The sequence below is a fragment of the Clarias gariepinus genome, chromosome 2 (genome assembly GCF_024256425.1).
Source record: "Clarias gariepinus isolate MV-2021 ecotype Netherlands chromosome 2, CGAR_prim_01v2, whole genome shotgun sequence".
NCBI classification, from domain to species: domain Eukaryota; kingdom Metazoa; phylum Chordata; class Actinopteri; order Siluriformes; family Clariidae; genus Clarias; species Clarias gariepinus.
Window position 1 is genome coordinate 21,504,489 of NC_071101.1, and position 22,876 is coordinate 21,527,364.

The window sequence follows — 22,876 nt, forward strand, 5'->3', positions numbered from 1 at the left end:
GCATAAGGCAGTGTCCATGTCTGCTTGAAGCGGGATATAAACTGCGCTGACTGTGACTAATGTGAATCCCGAGGAAGGTAAAAAGGATGACACATGATGGACAATAGTTTCAGGTTGGGTGTGCAGGTGCGTGTTAGAGGAACAATGCTTGCGCTGTTGCACCAGCTGCTGTTCACCATTACATCAACACCAACACACACCGCCTCCCCTTGACCTTCCCGAGTCCCATGAACCAAGAAGGACTCATGTCTGGGTGTAGCAGAGAAGGTTGCAGTCCCGAATGTCTCTCTGGACCTTTATTCTGGCCCTGAGGTCATCGAGCTTGTTCTCCAGTGACTGGACGTTTCCCTCTGGGCCACCGCTTCACGACGCGTCCTTTGTTCTCCCTCAGGATCTTACTTGGCCAGCTTGAATCCGGCCAAGAAAAATGTCGAATTGTGAATACATTGAATACCAATAGAAATTAAAAAAGGTCGGAGCAGTCTTGACGACAGCCAACCTTCCCGGCTCCTTGAAATTCACCATTTTGGCATCAACATCCATGCACCCAAGTACTGTTTACTATAACACAGTGACCATATGTGTGTGCGTAAAACATATTTAATTTTGTGTCTGTATATGTGTATGCACAACTGTTAATTTGTTGTATTTTCACTTTAAGCAGTGATTCCGTTAGCGTGCGGGTGTGTGCGCATGCGTGTGTGCATGTGTCTCTGTTGGCAAGCTGGAATTTTTAACAAAGAACCTTTTTAATGACACTTTTTAATGAGCATTTGCCTCCTTTTAAGGATTTCACGGAAATGTGACATTGCATTGTCATTAAACTGATTTATCTCCTGCACTGCTACAGCCTTTTTAACCTTATTCTTCAAGGGGCCATTGTTACAGTACAGTTACTAAAGAACAGTCTCCACACTTGGACACAAAATTAAAAAAAATTAAAATCGAAATCATCACAATGTCATAGTAAACAGTACATGTGCACAACAGTTTTTTGTGAATGGAATTAAATATTTAGTGATTCATGATATTTAATGAATTAATAGATGATAGTGATAGATAGTGTTTGGTGAGAATGTTATGTATGTCCTCACAAGCTCCACACAGTCATCTATGATAGTCACTGGTTCTGGTTGAGGCCTGGGTCTCCTGAGGTCCACCACCATCTCCCGGGTCTTAGTGGTGTTAAGGTGCAGGTTGTTCAGGTTACACCATGCAGCAAAGTCCTGGATCAGTTTTCTGTACTCCTCCTTCTTTCCATACCTGATACAGCCCACGATCGCAGTGTCATCTGCAAACTTTTGTACATGGCAGGACTCTGAGTTGTACTGGAAGTCTGACGTGTACAGGATGAACAGGACTGGGGAAAGCAGGGGAGCTTTGATGTCACATGTGATCCAGGGCTTGTTGTTTGCAAAGCAGTGTACAGTTCTTACAGAGACAGCAACATCCATGCAAAAGTTGATTTAATTCGCCGTGCAGTGTACAATGTCCTCAATATTCCCACTGTGTAACCCTTGCAGGACATCCTAATCTGTAGTTTCAAAACAGTCTTTCAGAGCGTGCTCTGACTCTGGAGACCACTTCCTGAATGAGCGGATGGTTATGAGTAGCCTAATAACTTTTGGTTTATAGTGAGGCTTAAGCAGAATGAGGTTGTCATCTATTTCCCCCACTGTGGAGCTGGAGTGGCACTGTATTTTTTCTTTACATTTGCATACAATAAGTAAATAGTTTTACTTCCCCTGGTGTTACAGTCCACTTACTGGGTGAAAGCAGGTAACACTTTATCGAGAGTTACATGGTTAAAGTATCTATCTATCTATCTATCTATCTATCTATCTATCTATCTAATAAATTAGTACATTAATTTATTGATAGATTTGCTTTTTTTGTGGTTGCTTTCCCCTTGCCTTTGCTTTGCCCACAGCACTTAAAAATGGACACATCCCATAATAGATTTTTAAGGAAAAGCTCTGAAATTTCTTTTGAATTCTTATGCATTTCTCAAATATTTTTACTCCTCCCGAAGAATTAAGCTTTTTTCCTAAACAGATCAACAGTATGGCATTTGCTTTCTGTAAAAAACATGCCGACTGAATATAGCTGGAGCATGTCCACTTTTATCTTATCTTGGCCACTCAGCTCAGCCTCCATGAATTTCTTATTATGAATGTGGTGTGTTTGACTTGTTTACTCAATGTGTTTTTATGTCAACACTCCACTGTAGTCCACCGGGATGCTCTATGGAACAAAGCAGAGTCAGTGCTAGCAAGAAAAACATCCATCAATGGCAAATCCATTCCTCCCATATGCATAGGCATAAATTATAATACACGTCTTGTTAAGTCTGTGGATCCTGGGGGATTGGGGGATCTGATGGACTAGAGGACTTATTGGCCCAGAAAAGCTTAATATAGGCGAGAGAGAGAGAGAGAGAATATCCTTATGGGGATTATGGAATATTTAAAAAAATAAAAGTAAAAAAAAAGATGAAAGGAGAGAGAAAAAAATCCAATTGGCTGAAGGTTGTTCTCAGTGGTTTTGGCTGAGATAGGTTTTCAGACTGATGGAGGGTTGTTGGGCTCTGACAGAATACAGCTGTGTGCCAGGCCTGTATTGCTGAGATAGAAGCTCGATAAAGCTTAATATAGGCAGAGAACAAGGTGAGCAAGCAAGTAAGAAAAGAAAAAAGCAAGAGAGAATTGGAGGGGTTTTCTTTTATCCATAGCAGTCCTTTGCTTTGCTGTTTTGATGCAGTAGCCCACACGAGCATTTCAGTTTGTCTTACCTACTGTAAGTATGTGCTTAATAAATTATGATTGTCATATCACTGTGTGAAAGAATCTTAGCGATATGTCTTTTTAGTGGGCTACCTAATAAGGAATAAATAAATAAATACTGTAAACACCACAATGTGACTGAAAATACTACGTTTGTTACTATGTCATAAGGGTTAAAATTTTCACCAATACATTATTAAACCTGGAAGCAGGGGCGGACTGGGACCAAAAACATTTTAAACACCAGTTACAAGTATAAAAATATAACACAATACAGAAATCAATGCTATTTAAACATATTATTTAAAGTATTACTAAACATATATTGGGTGATATTAGTTAAACAAAGGAAAGAACATCAAGACAAACAACATATAAAACTATAAAGACAATATTTTAAAAAGAATGACAATAAAACTAAACAGGTAAGCTGAAATAAAATTAGTAGCAGCATTAGCTCACGCTAGTGAACTAGTTACTTATTTTAATTATTATTAATTCGAAATAATACTGAGAAACATCAAACTTCTTTGTCCTTCGACTGTTTCTTTTCAGGGGTCGCCACAGCGAATCATTTGCCTCCATCCTCTTCTCTCACACCAACTAACTTCATGTCCTCTCTCACTGCATCCATAAATCTCCTCTTTGGTCTTCCTCTAGACCTCCTGCCTCGCAGTTCAAACCTCAGCATCCTTCTACCAATATATTCACAATCTCTCCTCTGAACATGTCCAAACCACCTCAATTTGGCCTCTGACTTTATCTTCAAAACATCTAACATGGGTTGTCCCTCTGATGAACTCAGTCTTGATCCTATCCATCCTTGTCACTCCCAAGATCTTCAGCTCTGCTACCTCCAACTCTGCCTCCTGTCTTTTCTTCAGTGCCACTGTCTCTAAGCCGTAGAGCATCGCTGGTCTCACCACTGTCCTGTACACCTTTCCTTTTATTCTCGCTGATACAAATAAATAAATAAATAAAAATCACAATACTGCCAAAATGTCTCATTTTGCTGTCCAACTGTTTATAAGCCTCCTGGTTCTCTGTGAGACTGGTGCTACTGGTCACTGAAAATATTGTCTTTATACAGTATGTAGTTTTAGATGTTGTTTGTCTAACTGTTCTTTCCTTTGTTTGTTTTTTTTGTTTTACAAATATGACCCAATATATGTAAGTGATCCTATTTTTTCTACATTTTTGTATTGTTATATTTTTATACTAGTAATTTTTTTTTTTTTTATTAATCTCCACTTTAATGAGCCAGTGTATTATGTTGTGGGATGTGGTGGGCTGCTAGATTCAACCTCACTATCCTTGACTGTAATGTTAGAAAACAGAAGTTCGTAACTTTCCTTCACAACAAAGGCATAATCTGTTAATTTGAAGCAATTCACAGCATTTACCTCTAAATCTTTTTTCTTTTTTTCACGTAACTTTCAGCTCCACCTTTTCTTCTTCCTCCTTTTCATTCATCGAAATTATTATTAATTTGCTCAGAGAAATTCGAGAAAGAATCAATATCTATCCCTCCGTACACCCTCTTTACACATTGATGCACTCATCCATAATCCATACAGTATGCGTAGAAAAGAGAATAATATATATATATATACAGGTCCTTCTCAATAAATTAGCATATTGTAATAAGGTTCATTATTTTCTGTAATGTACTGATAAACATTAGACTTTCATATATTTTAGATTCATTACACACAACTGAAGTAGTTCAAGCCTTTTATTGTTTTAATATTGATGATTTTGGCATACAGCTCATAAAAACCCAAAATTCTTATCTCAAAAAATTAGCACATTTCATCCGACCAATAAAAGAAAAGTCAACCTTCAAATAATTATGTTCAGTTATGCACTCAATACTTGGTCGGGAATCCTTTTGCAGAAATGACTGCTTCAATGCGGCGTGGCATGGAGGCAATCAGCCTGTGGCACTGCTGAGGTGTTATGGAGGCCCAGGATGCTTCGATAGCTGCCTTAAGCTCATCCAGAGTGTTCTCTCAACTGTCTAGCTCAGCAAAATTGGTAGGAAATTAAATTAAAAGCTGACTACCTAAATGTACTGAATGAGTAGGTTATCAAAACTCAAGAAATCCTTACATTATTTATTTATTTATTTATTTATTTATTTATAAGTTTGCTTGTTTGTTGATTTATTTACTTTACAAAAGTATTATTATTATAAATAAATATTATAAATATTATATTATATATATAAATATTTTTATATTACTTACAAAAGACAGAAAAAAGAGAGACAGCAAAGATAAGAAAATATACAAAGTGAAAGACTTTATGTATATGTATTAGTAAAAAGTTTCTTGTACTTCACTCATTTAGGAATATTCTTTGACTTTTATGCAAAGTTTGTTTTTTTTGCTGAAAGTTCAGAAAAAATTGAGTGGGATAAGTGGTATAGAGAATGAGAGACATGAGACAGAGATGGATATCATTATGTGTGAAGAAGAGATCAGTCAACATGCTCTTTATTTGTTATGAAAATGTAAGCATTTAGCCCCTGGGCTAACTGGGCCCGTGTGCGAAGAAGTGCATGTGAACAAAGTAATGAGTTAAATTTATAGTAATATATTTCCCATACATTAGCATCTACATCATATAAATAGGAGAATCAGTTAAAAAATATTTTTAAGTAAATATAATGAGGAAGTAACGCTGTGGTTATCATGTGTGTCCTTGGAAATGGAATATCATGCATGTTGAGAGAGGGGGTATTGGGGTATGGTGATGGTAATAAAACTATTTCTGAACACACCAGTTGTTGAACTAACAAAATGAGCCTGGAGCTCAAACATTCACCAATAATCAGATTTGTTTATATACAGTATATTAAAGGTTAAAAGATGGGGGGGTAATGAATTATTATTGCGCAAGTAATGAAAACAGATAAAGAAAAGCCTCATTTACCCAAATTGCTACCCATATCTCATTATGATTTAAAATGTGTCCTATATTAATGACCAACTTTGATCATCTTATACTGAACCATGCTGCTAAGTAAAATTAGGTCAAATTAGCCATGTGCGTATGTGGAGCAGGTTTCTAGGAATTACTATTTTTGAGACTGACAGACGTGTCTTGCAAATTAATTCATTTTTTACTTGACATATGTCTCTGCTTTCTATACTTAATTTTTTAAAACTCTCATACTGTCATATTGCTGGTAATATAAAACTTTTTACAAATATTATGTTGTATTTAGTCACATGAACCAGAGATTAATAAGTATGAAATTAACCTTTACAATTAGAACACAAAACAGCTCCTGTATGTAACAAAGAATAGACAGCAGATAGAGCAGGGCCAAATGCCGCTGTGCCACTGGGGTGAGAGGTCTGCCAAGCACTGCAGGACACATGCCAACATTCTGGGATCATTTTCCTACCTCCATTGGTTATTTTACTTGTTCAACTATATGCAACCCTTCTTTAGCAGGGGACAGGGTCAAACAGCCATTCTGTGAGTATTTGGGTAAGAATGGAAATGAAAGAAGAGGCAGTAGAATAAAAAAATTGAGATAATTTGACAGAAGACTGCTAAAGTCAAATAATGCTATATATATATATATATACTGTATATATATATATATATATATCAAAAAAGTTTCAGACATATAATCAAGATCTCTCTTTCCCTGTGAGAGATTGGGCAGAAAAGATGAAACATGATACAGAATGACAAGACAACCAGGTAAAGTCAAGACAACATCTAGCATGAAAAAAGGCCCTCCACTGCTCAGATGTGTAATGAGATAAAAATGTAAGTCGCTCTGGATAAGAGCATCTGCCAAATGCCTAAATGTAAATGTAAAAAAAAAAAGAAAAGAGAGCATGAAAAAGATACAGAGATGACCCTTAGTGGACACCTGGGCATGAAGTAGAAATTGGATTGTACACAGTGAAGTGTGCCCTCAACAGTAGAACACAGCTCTGCCATGTTTCAACAGGCTGTAAGTAACTCAGCCTAAGAATGCAAAAAAAAAAAAAAAGAAAGGCACGCATAAAATCTGAGAAAGAAAGTGAGATATTTACTGTATATCTCTTCTGAAGAGCAAAAATTCTAATTTGATTTCTTTCATGATTACTATTGAGCTACAAAAAGGTGAATTGGATGACAGGCATCAGCTGTCTATATCTAAACTTAAACACACACACACACACACACACCTACACACACACACACACACCTACACACACACACACACGCACACGCACACAAATACAGTTGTGACCTACACTGTGACACTTCACTCAATCATCTATGTCTCTCATAGGGGCTCCTGCATATTGTACACAAATTTATAACCATGACAGGCCATAGTAACATACTCCTGCTGTAATAACTCATATATAGAACATACTCATTACAAGGAAGGCCCATATATCTTATTTGTGCTATCCTTCATTAAACGCACACATGTATTTATTTATAATACTCTTCTGAATAAGATATTTGTTTTAATCAGTACCTAGAGGGCTGTGAATATAAAACAAATTAAGCTGAAACTGTACTCCTAAGCATTGATGGCTTATCAGAGTTTCAGTCTAAAGTGAGACTGAGACTTAAATATCAAGACATGGTTAGCCTGCAATTTGTCAGACAATCATCTTTTCAGAGCAGTGATCATTAAATTTTTAATAATTTTGATTTTATGCACTTCAATATCTCTTTAGCACTTAAAGGCAAATATTAACTGCTGCCTTTTTCTTTGCCTCTAAATTTTTTACAACATTTAGAACATTATAAGTTTCACATATTTATAAAAAAATGATTAACTGATATTTTATTAAATCCTATTTTAATTTTAAGTATAAAATCATTTTAAATGACGCGGATAGTCAGTGTAATGATAGTCAAATAATCTTTTTTTTTTACATCATTATTATCATAATTTATGTGGTGCTATTACAGTTTTTTACAGACGCTAGGACACATTTCTCAATACTTAGGTCACTTTTGCAAAACTCTTCACACAATTCTCCTAACTGACATTCAGCTTGGCAAAGCAGTTAATTTCACATTTAAAATGCACTTTAAACTACCAAAACACTTTATTCAGGTCTCAAATAAACTTATTCTTCCAGAACTTATTCTTCCATTACACAGTGTTTTCTTGTGTAAAACAAGGACACATCTTTGTTATAATTGCAATATATATTGTTTATATCTGCAATATATGTTACTGGAATGAATCAGACATTATGCAGAATTCGCCAATATTTTATGTTGTTCATTTATTTATTTATTTTTTGCACTAAGTAATACCAAAATTCTTTTCCTTCCCCCTGTGTAAGGTAACCGTTGAGTCTTAAGCAGAAATGCAAAAACAGTTACACAAAAGGTTTTTACTTCTGAAATGTGCAACTGAGTCAAATGCCCTTGCAGAATACAAGTTACCTGTTGGCTTGCCGAAAAACTCTAACAATAGATGCCACTGTAGAGCGTTGCAGATTTGGTTGCACTCTCTGACCAGCCTCTTTTATTGGGAGACCATGATTTACTACATGATCAATTAAAGTAGCTCTGATCTTATCTGAGAGTACAGCTCTTGATCTTCCTCTTATTCTTCTTCCACCATGCATACGTATTCCTCGCCCCCTCCTAGCCACTCTTCTTCCTCTTTCAGCCACTTCTCTATTTCTAGCTGGGTCCATGTTTACATCACAATACAAACCTATTCAGCAGCTGTCTCCGTTTGTAATGAAATTGAAAGAGTAACACCTGTGTAGATGTTCATCTACAATGAGAATCAGCTATGGCTGGTTAATCTGAATTTTTAGATATAAATATGTTTCGATAAAATATTGCCATTGAATTTTGCTGTCTTATTCAGTTTTGCATTATGTTATTGTTTTGAACATAAGTTGAACAGTTTTGAGAACAGCATGTAAGCACATGCAAAGTGTCCTGTACGTACAAAGATTTTTGGCAATTGTTGTGTCTGAGTGAGAAAAGAATTCATGAAATTTGAGAGATGTAGTCATTGAATGCATTTTGTGCCAAAGCAATGATAATTGATCCTCAGTTTAGCCCACATAGACGTCTGTTGTGCTCACTGTGTGAAGAGTTTTGCAAAAGTGACCTAAGTATTGAGAAATGTGTCCTAGTGTCTGTAAAAAACTGTAGTGCATCGCAGTTATATATTTCCAAAATATTCATCAGTTTCCCTTGAAAAAATCTGGAATTTCATAAACACCCAAAAACGCCATGCCACAGTGCAGTTATTGAATCTTTGTTTCAAACCTACAGTATAAAGCTGGACATGAGCCATATCTACCACTTACTTAAACTCTCTAATCCCATTTATGAAAGCTGCAAACACAATGGCACAAAAGTAATATTTACAAATTAGTTTTATTATGAATGAATATGAATATATATTAAATGCTGGATCTGACTTTCTATGATGCATACAGTGGAAAGTATTCATAGAACTTCACTTCTTCCAAATTTTATGTTCCAGCCTTATTTTAAAATGGATTCAATTTATTATTTCCTATAAATTCTACAAACAATTCCCCATAATAACAAAGTGAAAAAGTGAAAAGTGAAAAGTTTTTTAAATATCTTTGCCAATTTATAAAAAATAAAAAAACTAAAAATTCACATGTACGTATTCACAGACTTTGCCATGACACGCAAAATTAAGCTCAGGGTGCGTCCTGTTTCCACTGACTAGATTCAGTTGATTGGACATGATTTGGAAAGGCACACCTATGACTACACTGTGTTACAAATTATTATGCAAATTGGATGTAAGTGTCATAAACATTAAATGTTTAGTTTTTAAATTAAACTCATGGATGGTGTTATGTCTCGGGGCTCTTTGGATCACTAAATTGAATCTCAGACACGTGTGATAATTAGTTTGCCAGATAAACCCAATCAAAGGAAAAGTGCTGAAGAAGATTGTTCCACATTATTAAGCAGGCCACAGGTTTTAAGCAATATGGGAAAGAAAAAGCATAGATGGTGCATTGTCGTGCATGAAGATAATAATAATAATAATAATTATAATAATACATTTTATTTGATGGCGCCTTTCAAGACACCCAAGGACACCTTACAGCAGAAACACATGCAATAAAACACCAATACATAAAAATTAGGGAGAAAAAATAAAATAAAATAATAATAATAATAAAAATAATAATAATAAATAAAATTACAATGAATAAGCAGATTTGAAGAGGTAAGTTTTAAGTTGTGATTTAAAAATGTTAATAGAATCCAAGTGACGAATATGAATGTGTAGTGCGTTCCAGAGTTTAGGGGTAGTGTAACTAAAGGCCCTGGCTCCTATTTTAACTGAAGGAATAGACAAAAGACCAGAAGAAGAGGAACGGAGAGGACGAGAAGGAGTGTATGGGTGAAGCAAATCAGACAGATATGTGGGAGCAAGGTTACGAAGTGACTTAAAGGTAAGAAGAAGGAGTTTGTATGGAATTCTTTGGGTTATTGGGAGCCAGTGAAGTTGAATGAGAATTGGTGTAATATGTTCAGTTGATTTTGTGAGAGTAATGATTCTTGCAGCACAGTTATGGACATTTTGAAGTCGTTGGAGAAGCTTTTGGGGTAAACCGAGAAGAAGGGCATTACAATAGTCGAGGCGTGAGGTAACAAGGGCATGAACAAGAACTTGTGTTGAATGCTGAGTGAGTGATGGGCGGAGTCTAGAAATATTGCGTAAATGAAAAAAGGCTATGCGAACTGTATTGTTAATATGTGAGGAAAAAGAAAGAGTAGAGTCCAGTATTACACCTAAACTTTTGACCTGAGAGGAAACGGGGACTGGACAATTTTCAATGCTTATACTGATAGGTGCAGATTTGGAAAGTGTAGAATTGGAATCAATAAGAAGAACTTCACTCTTATTGCCATTTAATTTGAGTTTGGTTTTGTGGAAATGTACATTTGAATGTCATCAGCATAACAGTGAAAGCGAATTCCAAAATGCCAGAAAATATTACCAAGGGGAAGGATGTAAATAATAAACAAAAGAGGACCTAACACTGAGCCTTGAGGAACTCCATGATGTAATGGAGATGAGGATGACTTGATATTTTTCATTTGTACAAATTGTTTCCTGTCGCTGAGATATGAAGTAAACCATTTTAGGGCAGTACCAGTGACCCAAATGCCGGCCAAGCGCTCGAGTAAGACTGGGTGCGAGATGGTATCAAAGGTTGCACCTTTGCACCAGCTGCACGAAGGAGATCATTGGTGATTTTAACTAAGGCTGTTTCAGTGCTATGTTTAGAGCGAAAACCAGATTGGAAAGGCTCAAACAGATTGTTATTTTGAAGATAAGCAGTAAATGGTAAATTAGAAATGGGACGATAATTATTAAAATCTTTGGGATCCAAACCAGGTTTCTTAATTATAGGTGTAACTGAAGCAGTTTTAAGTGATAATGGGACAATCCCGGTGGACAGTGAAGAATGAACTATGGTAGTGAGAACCGGAGAAAGTGTGGAGAGACATGATTTAACAAGAAATGTGGGGAGAGAATCAAGGGAACAAGTAGATGGGTGTGCTGAAATGATGATATTTACTGATGGTAAAATAAAATCAGAAAGTGTAGCAAGCGGCAATGTATGTAAGTTATTAATCCAACTACAGTCAATGTGTGTTATAGAAGATGTATTCAAATGTTTATGGATTGTATCGACTTTGTCATGCAAAAAATCCAAAAAATCTTGACATTGGGATATAGTAATAAAGTGGAAGATGGTTTCTGATGATTTAGTAAGTCCTTGGACAGTAGAAAAAAGTGCTCTGATATTAAAATCATGATTAATTAAATGTGAGTAATATTCAGATTTAGCAGAATTTAAGGCATTTTTGTAGATGGCAACATGATCAGAGAACATTTGTTGATGAATAACAAGTCCAGTTTTGTTAGAGAGACGTTCCAAACGACGGCATTCTCGTTTTAATAAACGGAGACCAGGAGTGAACCAAGGGGAGGATTTTGTAAAAGTAACAGTGCGCGTTCGAAGAGGGGCCAAATTATCCAATACAGAAAATAAAATGGAGTCATATTGATCAACCAGGTCAACAGGAGAAAGAGATTGTAAATTGAAGGTAGACAATGCCACAGAAAGTTCATTATTCAAATCAAATACGTTAAGTTTTTTAACATTACGGAAGGATATGGTGCGTCGATTAACTAAACTAGATATAGGAATGGAAATCTTAAAAACTAAAAACTTATGGTCTGATATAGGAAGATCAAATGCATTAAGATCAAAAGGTATAAGACCAGAACAACAAATTAAATCCAGCGTGTGACCTTTGTTGTGGGTCGGAAAATTGACAAACTGTGCAATATTAAAGCTGTCCAAAGTGGAAATAAATTCTTTGCATAATAAATCTGTAGGATTGTCAATATGAAAATTAAAATCTCCAGTTAAAATTACATTAGGAGTCATAGTGCAAAGATCTGCTAAAATAGATGAAAATTCTGTTATAAAAACAGAAGAAGGCTTGGGAGGGCGATAAACAGTCACAATGAAGGTAGGCGTGGGTCTATTTAACTGGACCGCCAATATTTCACAAGATGTTGTCTCCCTCACAGTTACTGAAACAACCTTGAGAGTCTCGCGATACATCAGCGCGAGGCCACCACCTTTCCCAGAAGCGCGAGGTTTCGCGATGTAAACAAACCCACTTTTAAGTGAAAAAAGTCATTAGGCTGCTGCCAAGTTTCAGTAAGGCAAACAATGTCCAAATTTTGATCAGTACAGTATTCGGAAAGAAAGACAGCTTTGTTGTTGAGAGAACGGACATTAAAAACGAAAAGTTTTAAACAATCATGAATGATCCCAGACAGCGGAGACACCGCTGCTAATAGGCTGCGGTTAGCAGATCTCTCTGCACGTACAGATTTTCGTTAACCCACCGACCAAAGAGATGGAATAGAGCCGTTATGGTCCATGCAGAAGTTCCTCCTGGATCCACGGTGAATATACCTGGGCCGGCGACGAAGAATTTCCTGATGAAAGTGTAACGCAGCAGGCAGCTCATAATGAGAGCGATACAGATGGATTTCCTCTGCGGTGTATGACAGTCGTGGATGTGCAGATGAAAAAAACAAAAAAAAAAAAACAAGATGATTTTGTTACGGAAGGCACTGTTCTTCTTTTATTACCATGGAAGTAAGTGGTCAGTCAATATATTTTGCAGAGGTCATTTTCACACCTTCAGAGACCCTACAGGGGCCTACCAGCTCTTTCCCCATGATTCCGGCCCAAAACATTACTCTGGCACCTCCTTGCTGATGTCGCAGCCTTGTTGGGACATGGTGGCCAGCCACCAACCATCCACTACTCCATCCATCTGGACCATCCAGAGTTGCACGACACTCATCAGTAACCAAGACTGTTTAAAAATTTGTCTTCATGTATGCCTGGGCCCACTGCAACCATTTCTGCTTGTGAGCATTGGTTAGGGGTGGCTGAATAGTAGGTTTATGCACAACTGCAAGCCTCTGAAGGATCCTACACCTTGAGTTTCGTGGGACTTCAGAGGCACCATTAGCCTCAAATACCTGTTTGATGCTTTGTGATGGCATTTTAGCAGCTGCTCTCTCTTAATCCGATGAATTTGTCTGGCAGAAACCTTCCTTATTCTGCCTTTATCTGCACGAACCTGTCTGTACACTGAATCAGCCACAAATGTCTTCACAGTATGATGATCACGCTTAAGTTTTTTTCGAAATATCTAATGTTTTCATACCTTGTTCAAGGCATTGCACTATTTGACGCTTTTCGGCAGCATAGAGATCCTTTTTTCTTTCCCATATTGCTCGAAACCTGTGGCCTGCTTAATAATGTGGAACAACCTTCTTCAGTACTTTTCCTTTGATTGGGTTTATCTGGCAAACTAATTATCACACGTGTCTGAGATTTATTTCAGTGACACCATCCATGAGTTTAATTTAAAAACTAAACATTTAATGTTTATGACACTTACATCCAATTTGCATAATAATTTGGAATACAGTGTAATTTTGCTAAATGGCAAACAAAATCACAATCTTTTGCCTAAAACAAAGTTTTAATTTAGTTAATGGCCCATATTACACACAGGATATAATATAATTAACAAAAAATAATGGACTGCGAGGCTCACCAAATTTATTGCCATAAACTGAAAAAAGCACTCTAGACTGCACAAATGAGTGAACACATAAAGGTACACACATTATCTTTATTTTTTATATGATATATATTATGATATTTATTTCTACTACCAAAATATCAAAAAGTAGTCTCCTTATAAACCTAATTTTGCGTCATTACGAAAAAAATCACTGCACTAACCGAGTTTTAAAAAGAATAAGAGAAGCTGGTTTAGTTGTGTAATATAGCACCTTCCCCAAGCATATTTTATATATAAAATTATTCTAGTGCATGTTGGTGAATATGCATAGGCGTGCGTGTCAGCAGCTGTGACAGTATCTCATTTGTAAATGATTGCTATAGGGCTGCACAGACTCTCATTGTTGGCTGTATCCAGTTATTAACAGAGACAGAGAGCTTTATGTACGGGCCTATTGTGAGAGGCCTGTAAGAAGTTACATTAATTCTAAAAACAAAAAAATCAGCTGCACCCACATTGGTTTCGTCAAATAACCTATTAAATTAATATTCTGCCTGGCCTTGCCATTAACACTCTTTTTACACCATCATTTTGCTGCTGTGAGAGGGGAATCACTGAACATCATCTCCATTAAACAGGTGCTTTACTAGGAGCAGACAAGCATGAGCATGACACTTTTTTTTCCTGAAGCCTTTTTTAACCTTTCAAATGAGCAGAAAGAATTAATATAGCAACCTAGTGTCATGTCACATAAAACAGATGCCTTTCAGGTACAGGTGAGGAAGCAAGTAAGAGCCTATTAGCACCTATACACAAACAAAAAGTGTGTGTATACGTGTGTATAGGTGTGTGTGTGTGTGTTGGGGTGGGTGTGGGTGTGTGTGGGTGTGTGTGTGTGTTAAGTAGGAGGTGTATCGAATGAAAAATGAGGGCCAAAAAAGAAGAGAAACTGATTCTAAAAAAGGGCTAATACTTTATTCATTCTTCATCTTTAATTCTGGTCATTTGCCTTTTAGTACCATTTTAAGACTGATATGGCACCCACATTCCAGAATCATTAAATCAAGTCTGCTTTGAGCTTTATTGGCTTCATGACCCAGCTGCTGAAGCCCATTCTGCTACTGAGGAGACAGCTGCACTTCCATTTATCATCAATGAAGTATGTTCATTACTTCAAATCATTTTTTGTTGATGAAGCAGCTTTTTGTAACTAACAAGACAGCGATTGGAAAATGTATGGTGCTATTCTTAGTTAGGGCCCAAGCAGTATACATAAGCCCTATAAGCCATAGTGTGTCAGGGGCCCTATTGTTTTCCTAAGGATTATTTATTTTTCCACCATTTGGGGCTTTTTAGGAGTCTTAACATTATTTTTTCCCCACCATTTGGGGCTTTTTGTTTTGTCATTTATTTTCAAAACGCACCCGAAAAAATTTTATAAACTCTTTCTAGAGTATTTATACGATCACCACCAAACTAGGCCTATGTGATCTAAAGACATCGAGGATGCAAATTTGCGAAGGGATTTTTTTTAAGTCTTAAATGGGTCAGCTGTAATGATGCCTTAAAAGTGGTTAATAACTTTCTGTGGGACATCATTTTGGGTGACATCAAAATTCTGGACAAATTCTGATTTGGCTCATCATGATTGCTGAGGTCAACAAAGAAACAAGGACACAGAATGGCCAATTTATTATGTCCATTAGAGTAGGGAGAAAGACTGATGCGCTGTTGCAGAAATTGATTAGGACCAGAGAATGTTCTGTCATCATGTTGTAGAAAGTGCTGCCCATGGAAGACTTTCTCATAAAAACATTATAAGATTCGGATTGGAGGTACAGATACTGAGAAACTGAGGAATGCACCAATAAGGTGGTTTCTTGCACACAGGCCGTAGCATGCAAAACATCAGGAAAACATCAGGGACAGACTAATATTCTGCAAAATATACAATTTGATTGCTGAGGTTTGGAGTGAAGTGATTTTCTCTGACGAATCCCCTGTGCGATTGTTTGGGGCATCTGGAAAACAGCTTGTCCAGAGAAGAAATGGTGAGTGCTACCATCAGTCCGGTTTCATGCTAACGGTAAATTATCCAGAGACAATTCATGTGTAGGGTTGCTTCTTAACCAGGTAAGTGGCTCAGGGAACAAAACATAAAAATTTTGGGTTCATGGGAGAAAACACCCCAGACTTTTTTTACATTGAGAACTTGTGGTCAGTCCATTTTTGGGAAGGTAACATCTTCCTCCGACGGATGTGGTCCAGAAGTTGATTGACAGCATGCTATGATTATTTGCAGAGATCTTGAAAAAAATTCAACACTTAAAGTATAAATTGTAATTTTAAATAAAAGCCTTCAACACTTATGCAATACTTGTAGTTATTCTTCATTAAAAAAGATCTAAAAATACTGAAGCAGCAGACTTTGTGAAAATGAACATTTGTGTCATTCTCAAAACTTTTGGCCAAAACTGTATAGCGTGCAAAAAAATTAATTACATCTTTACAATTTAAATCAGCATCATTGGTTTATTTTCGCTAACCAATTCTAACCTGTTTTAGGGCAGTAGTTAATGCTCATTACATGTGTACAGTGTACAATGGCCAAGTGTGGGGAGAACCCTCCAGGCATGGAAGAAAAGCTTCAATCATGCAGGACTGAAGATGCTAGCCACTGTGTTATCCTACTGTATATATATACACAACAAGTAGAGTCAAAAATTATCTGCATCTGGCTTATAATAAAACTTTTCTTGGCTTGCTGCACTTTCAGCACTTTCCATGCTGTGCACGTGTTAACATCAGTTGATTAGTTACTGCAGAGCAAGCAAAAATGGATACTTCACTTGTGATTTGCACAAAAGAAAAGCAGTGTACGCCCCCAAGTGGCGCCGTGGTTCAATCCCCGGGTGATGCTGTAGCCTCTCGCAGCCAAGGGTCTAGAGAGAGCAAATTGGCTGAGCTCTCTCAGTGGGGTGGGGTTGGATGGGAGGCACTTTATTAATGCTCTCACAAAAATTACAGCTCTACAGCCAGTCAGGGGTGTCATAACAAGTGAGTACGTAATAATTTTCCTTACAGATTTACACAGATTTAAATCCCATAGAATTTGGGGGACTCCGCCCACAACTTTTGCAATGTTTCACGCCAGATTCCCTTCCTGACACAACTCTCCCATTTTATTTGGGCTTGGGACTGACACTGCAGTGGATGGGTTTGGGCATTGGATGGGAATTTAACCCAGGCCTTCCACATGTAAGATGGCAAAACTACCACTGAGCCATCAATGACCTTCCCTTTGACAACAGTATATTTTGAAAAAAACACGAGTAAAATATGCACAAATTATTCTTCAAAAATACAGAGAAAAAGAAAAAATGTAAAAATCAGTGGATGTGGGGCAGGTTTTAGTCCCTATTGGTGTCTGTGCTGCACCTGCTTTAACCCCTGCAATCTGTTATGTGCAAATGACCCCAGCGTCTCTGGATTCCACCATTGTCATACTCAAATAGTGAAAAAATGAGTCATATTTCCTTTAAAATTCTACAGTTTTTTTTTATAACAAATTTTTATCATTTTAATAGATAGTAAATAATGAAGTATCTTTGTTCAGACTTGAATCACTCTGCATTATCCACCAACAAACAAATGCTATCCTTTCAGTAAGGGCCATATATTCATCATGCTGGAGCCCCTGACTGGGGAAGAAAATAAAAAGAGCAGTTTAATTCATCTCCCCAAGGCAATACCACTTCATCACTGTGCTGCACATTTTCGTATTTTGTCAGAAAAAGAGAAGTTTGTGTGTATGTGTGTGTGTGTGTGGTTTACCACCAAAGGTGCCATGTTTTTAGTTGTTAATCTATCTATCTATCTACTCTATCTATCTATCTATCTATCTATCTATCTATCCATCAGGAAATTAAAGCTGACATTATGACACCATCTTTTTTCTTGTATTCATGTGTTTATCTATGCAACATCACATGAGAGGGAGTGCTGTTGTACTAAATAGCAGCATGGCCATCGGCACAAAACTTAGTGCTGAAGATATTCAGTGCTAATATTTAGTTCAACTGTAGAACCTTGAGTGTGTTATTGCCTCTATACAACAGTTCTACAAACACAATTTATGGGTAACAGATTATTATTTGTTTGTTTATTTAATCAGGTATTTTGCTCCACCAGCACATATCCTTCTGCAACTGGCAGAACTAGCATTAAGCTGGCAATCGACAGCCATTAAAGTTAGTGTAATTAACAGGAGTAAAATTTTGTTTTAAATTCTTAATGGTAATATGTAGCCACAAACTAAGCAGAGTAAAACATGGATCAGTTATGTAAAACGTGGACAGTCCTGTAAATCCAGTCTCATTACATCTTCTACTTTAGAATACCCTCAACTGCTCCAGTGTTAATTCCAAATAACAAACAACGGAAAGCCTGTGCGCTATATAGGGTGTACAATCCTTTGTTCCACACACCAAGCAGTGCCCTTGTTCATATGTTAACAATTATTACAATAGAACACCTGTGAAGCAGAGTGATACATACAGTATAGTTAAACTTTCCAGAGCTGTTATGCCCTATATCAGCACTAGAGAAAATGTCTCTTATTGAGGAAATGTCTCCAATCAAATTAGTTAAAAGGATAAAAGGTTGAAGCTAAAAACAATCTGATCAGCAGCTGGCACAAAACTGCTCATACCTTCCCATTCTACTCAACATGTTGATTTAATTTATTGGGCAAAGTTTAGTTTTATTCAGTCAGTGATACTGTGACAAATCCGGCTGGACAGAGGTACAGATATAGAGACATACAGACAGAATTTTTTCTGAGACTGTTTTTAAATCCTTCAATCTCTAAAACGTAAAGATACCATTGAACAAGCAAGTTCTGACCATTGTACAGACAAAACCTGTCTTTCATTTATATAGATTATCATAGTCTTATGATCATAAATGGATATCCAAAACCCTTTAGTGTATGGAATGCTTGAACTGATACAGCCTGCTAAGATTTGGCATTTTGCCAAAAGGAAGCTTTCTCAAAGAGATTACAATATGTAGGTGGGTGTACTTTGGAGACAAACTGGAGGATTACCAGTGGGCTGATGCAAGTTGAGTCAAATGTCTACTGTCTGTTATTAATTTTTGTCATCCTTCACAAAATATATACAAATTATTTCCAATTACTAAACTATATGACTTGAGTGTAATGTAATATTTTGTCAAGTTATCAGATAATGTAAAATTGGTTCTATAATAGGTTAAAGCATAGAATTTTTGAGAATCTGGAATAATTCAAAGCAAGTTCAATAATCCTTATTAATTTAAAAAAGTAATATATTCAACTTATATAAATTACTTAATACAAATTGATTAAGTAGATTGGGTCGTGTATAGTAATACTACTATGCCACCTATTATTATTTGTAGCAGTAATAGGGTAAAAAATATACTTGTCTTTTCCTAATCATACTTAATGCTTTTTTTATTCATTAATCATAACTTACTCCAATATTGTTAAGCTCAGATGAAGTTAGGTAATCAGATGTTTCCATTGACAATAGAACAATAAATCATGAGCTTCAAGTTTATGTATTGTACAAGTGTCTAAGTTCACTTTTTTTGCAGATAAAGAAAATGTAGTTACATTGAATTAGCCTGAAAAGTAAAGATCAATAAACAGAGTTGTTATAGTTACTTAAAATAGCTGTTATAATTTATTTAAAATACCAATAATTTGTACAGTAGTTTTTTTAATTTACCTGCCTTATTCCACTAAAATATGTATACCTTTTAGCGAATACAGTATAGCATTCTTTAAATACAAAAACAATTGTTTTTTGTTAATCATTGTCAATCATAAACATAATACTGAGAAACATAATTATAATCATTATTTTAGTCATCACGTTTATATTGTAAAATAAATAGTCTATATGTATAGTAAATACTTGAACGTTTAAAGTAAAGCCAGCTTCATTGTTTTGAGTTTGGCAGGGATTTCAGCACCAAAGGGGGTAGTGGACAGCTTCATGTGCATGCCTAAAAATCCCGACTCATACACTGCATTTCTTCTAGCAAGATTATACCGATCCAATAAGCAACTTTTCATTATTGACAGCATATTATGAGACATAATACATATTATATTTCTTTGTTTTTGACAAAATAACAATGGTTGGGGTCATATATGGTCTGAATTTGAAGTCCAACAAGCGAAAAAAGGAAAGCAACAGTCTGCATTCCTTCCCCTGCAATAAAACAATCCATATTGGCAGAGAAGCTGTGCGATCAACGATCATAAGTACAGGAACCTTTCAGACGGAAAGCGCAAGAGTACAAGGAATAATACTCCGTCTTTTTTAAGTGGGGTAATTTTAAGAATAATAATGAGGGGAGAGTGAGATAGAGAGAAAGAGAGAGAGAGCACTCAATTATATATGAGTTAGCTTACTGATCAGTGTTTAATTGTTTACACCCCGATACACTCATCAAATCCTTATAATAAACTGCAAACGCTCTTAAAGTGCACAGCAGTGGTAGTTGAGTGGTCGTTGAAAAGGAAGGGAAAAAGCAACAATCCATAATTTCTAGCAATTTCGAGCTAAAACAATTTTACGCACACGACTTGTATAACGTTGCTGGTAGATTTAAAAGAAGGATGAGCCCACTTACTTTTCTTGAAATCTAACCGTCAAGACCATCGACCGCTCTCATGGACAAACGCGACGAAACTCCATCCCCAGTTCCTGCGCACCTTTTCCCCCCACCACGTAGACTTTACGCTACTCCTCGCAGCCAAAATATCTCCTTCACATAGTCAGAAATCTTACACACGCGCATCCAGTGCTGTCCGGTGTACTTTTTCCATACGATGAAACACGTGCCACTTGTGTGTGATGCAGTACAAAGGCATGTAATATCAGCCGGACGCTGATTTGTCCATCGTTGCAGCATGAGACAGCTACCTGTATTGAAACTATATAAAAATACAATGAAATGCCAACTGGGGTTGTTGTCTCATTATTTAACAACGTCGCTGATTAAAGATCTGTATAATTATTGTTTCAGGAACAGTCTCGCCGCCACTGACAGCGTCTACCTCAACAGTAGCCTATAACCGCTGGAATTGACCGCTCTCTCCACCTTCCACCTTCCTGTCCTTCGCCAGAAAGTAAAAGTAAAGCATCCACGCTGAATCATTTCGTCGTGGTGGTTTAGGATGATTTTTGTTTTCTTTTTCTTCTAACAGATATCTGATTAAACTTCTCTTCACAAAACAGTGCGGAGTTCAATACGTTCATTTCCCATAACCATTACTAACCCGGGAATAATTTGCTGGATGAGGCATTTTCGATTTGAGGCTTTTGAGAAGGTCAGTTTTAATCACACTGATGTTTCGAAGCGAATGTTCGCCACAAACCAATAATTTATACATGGCTCTAAGGCGGTTTCCTCCAGAAGCGCTTCCGATGCTCTCGTTATCGGATTCAAATGTAGAGGTCCTCTTCTCTTCATTGAGTGTGTTTTCTGTATATTCCGTGTGAGATTAATGTACACTCATGCTTTATATAAATGATGGCACAGTGATCCAATACGCCATGAAGGTCCACACTGGCTAGTTTTCCCCGTTTACTTCATCGACGTTCACAGCACAAGAGACCAGGGAGAAGCTTGTAAAAATCCAGTGGGTAGGCGTATCTTCATTAGACGTACTGTAGTCTTGTTAGAGATGGTTGCAGAGGATGTTAAAATTATAACGCGTTATACCCAGACCTGTCCACTTCCTCTCGCCTCCATTGCACAGTCTATGAGCACATCGACTCTGTTGCAACGTGACTTGAAGTCCAACGCCACTAATGCTCCCTGATTCGCATATACGCGCAAAGCAACGCGTATGGCTCCGGGAGAAGTATACGATCATTACTTTAGTTTCGTTTTATTTAACGAATCTCCTGGTGGCATCCCGGTTAGGTACAATATAATTATCCAATTATTTATCAGCCTCGTACTGATCGGCCAATATGAATAAAAGTCCAGAAGAGCCTCTGATTAAGAAGACGCATGAAAACGTGAGCGCGTTTTTGCGGCGCCGGCAACTGTGTGTGTGTGTGTGTGAGAGAGAGAGAGAGAGAGATTTTCCGCAGCCTTCTGTCTACAGCAAAAGGGACACGACTGCCATCTACTGTTCCTCTCACACTCATCGTGACACGTTTAATGGCACACACACACTCGAACACAGGGACCCGCTCTCTGACTGACTGGGAGGCAGGAAAGCCAGTGTTTTTTATATGGTCAAAGCTCACGATCTTCTAAAACAGTAACTTAAACTAAAATTCCAAGATTTGATTGTTTTATTATTAGAATCACACTTTTACAAGCTTCTACATGCTTCACACATGCTTCTACTATATTAAGTAATATTGTTAATCAAATTATAAAATGGATGAATTCGGACAACACAAATTAGACTTACTGACCTTTAGATAATATGACTTTCAGTGATGTGCAAATTAGATTAGATTAGATTAAACTTTATTATTATTGTGCAAAGTTGCCTATGAAATGCAGTCAGCATCTAACCAGTGGCCTAGTTACAATAAATGCAGCATAACTGTATAACATTGTGTGGGAAATGTGCTATAACAAACAGAAGGTGCTGTACTGTAGTTAATAAGATGTGCTGTGTGTGTGTGTGTGTGTCAATGACTGTACTATATGTATACTAATACAGTATAAGTCTGCAGACATTGTGCAGTAGATAGACATGTCTGAAAGATAACATGCTCAAAACTAACATGATATACATGTGTATACATGACTTCTGAATTATATACAGTATGTATAAATAATAGTATACTGTATATACTGTACATTAGTGCAATGATAAGCATAACTTATTGATGGTGCAAAGATGCATAGTGGAAAAAGCAGTGCAACATAGA

The 22,876-nt window shown here is 36.8% G+C and overlaps 1 protein-coding gene across 1 annotated transcript in view; it reads right to left on the bottom strand.

The window, feature by feature from the left end:
• Positions 1-21,869, bottom strand: part of lrrc4ca (leucine rich repeat containing 4C, genome duplicate a) — a 182,063-nt gene extending 160,194 nt beyond the window's left edge. The window contains exon 1 of the mRNA XM_053488858.1: positions 20,607-21,869. The gene's annotated coding sequence lies outside the window, so the exon portion shown is untranslated. The remainder of the gene's footprint in view (positions 1-20,606) is intronic.
• Between the last annotated feature and the right edge of the window lie 1,007 nt (positions 21,870-22,876).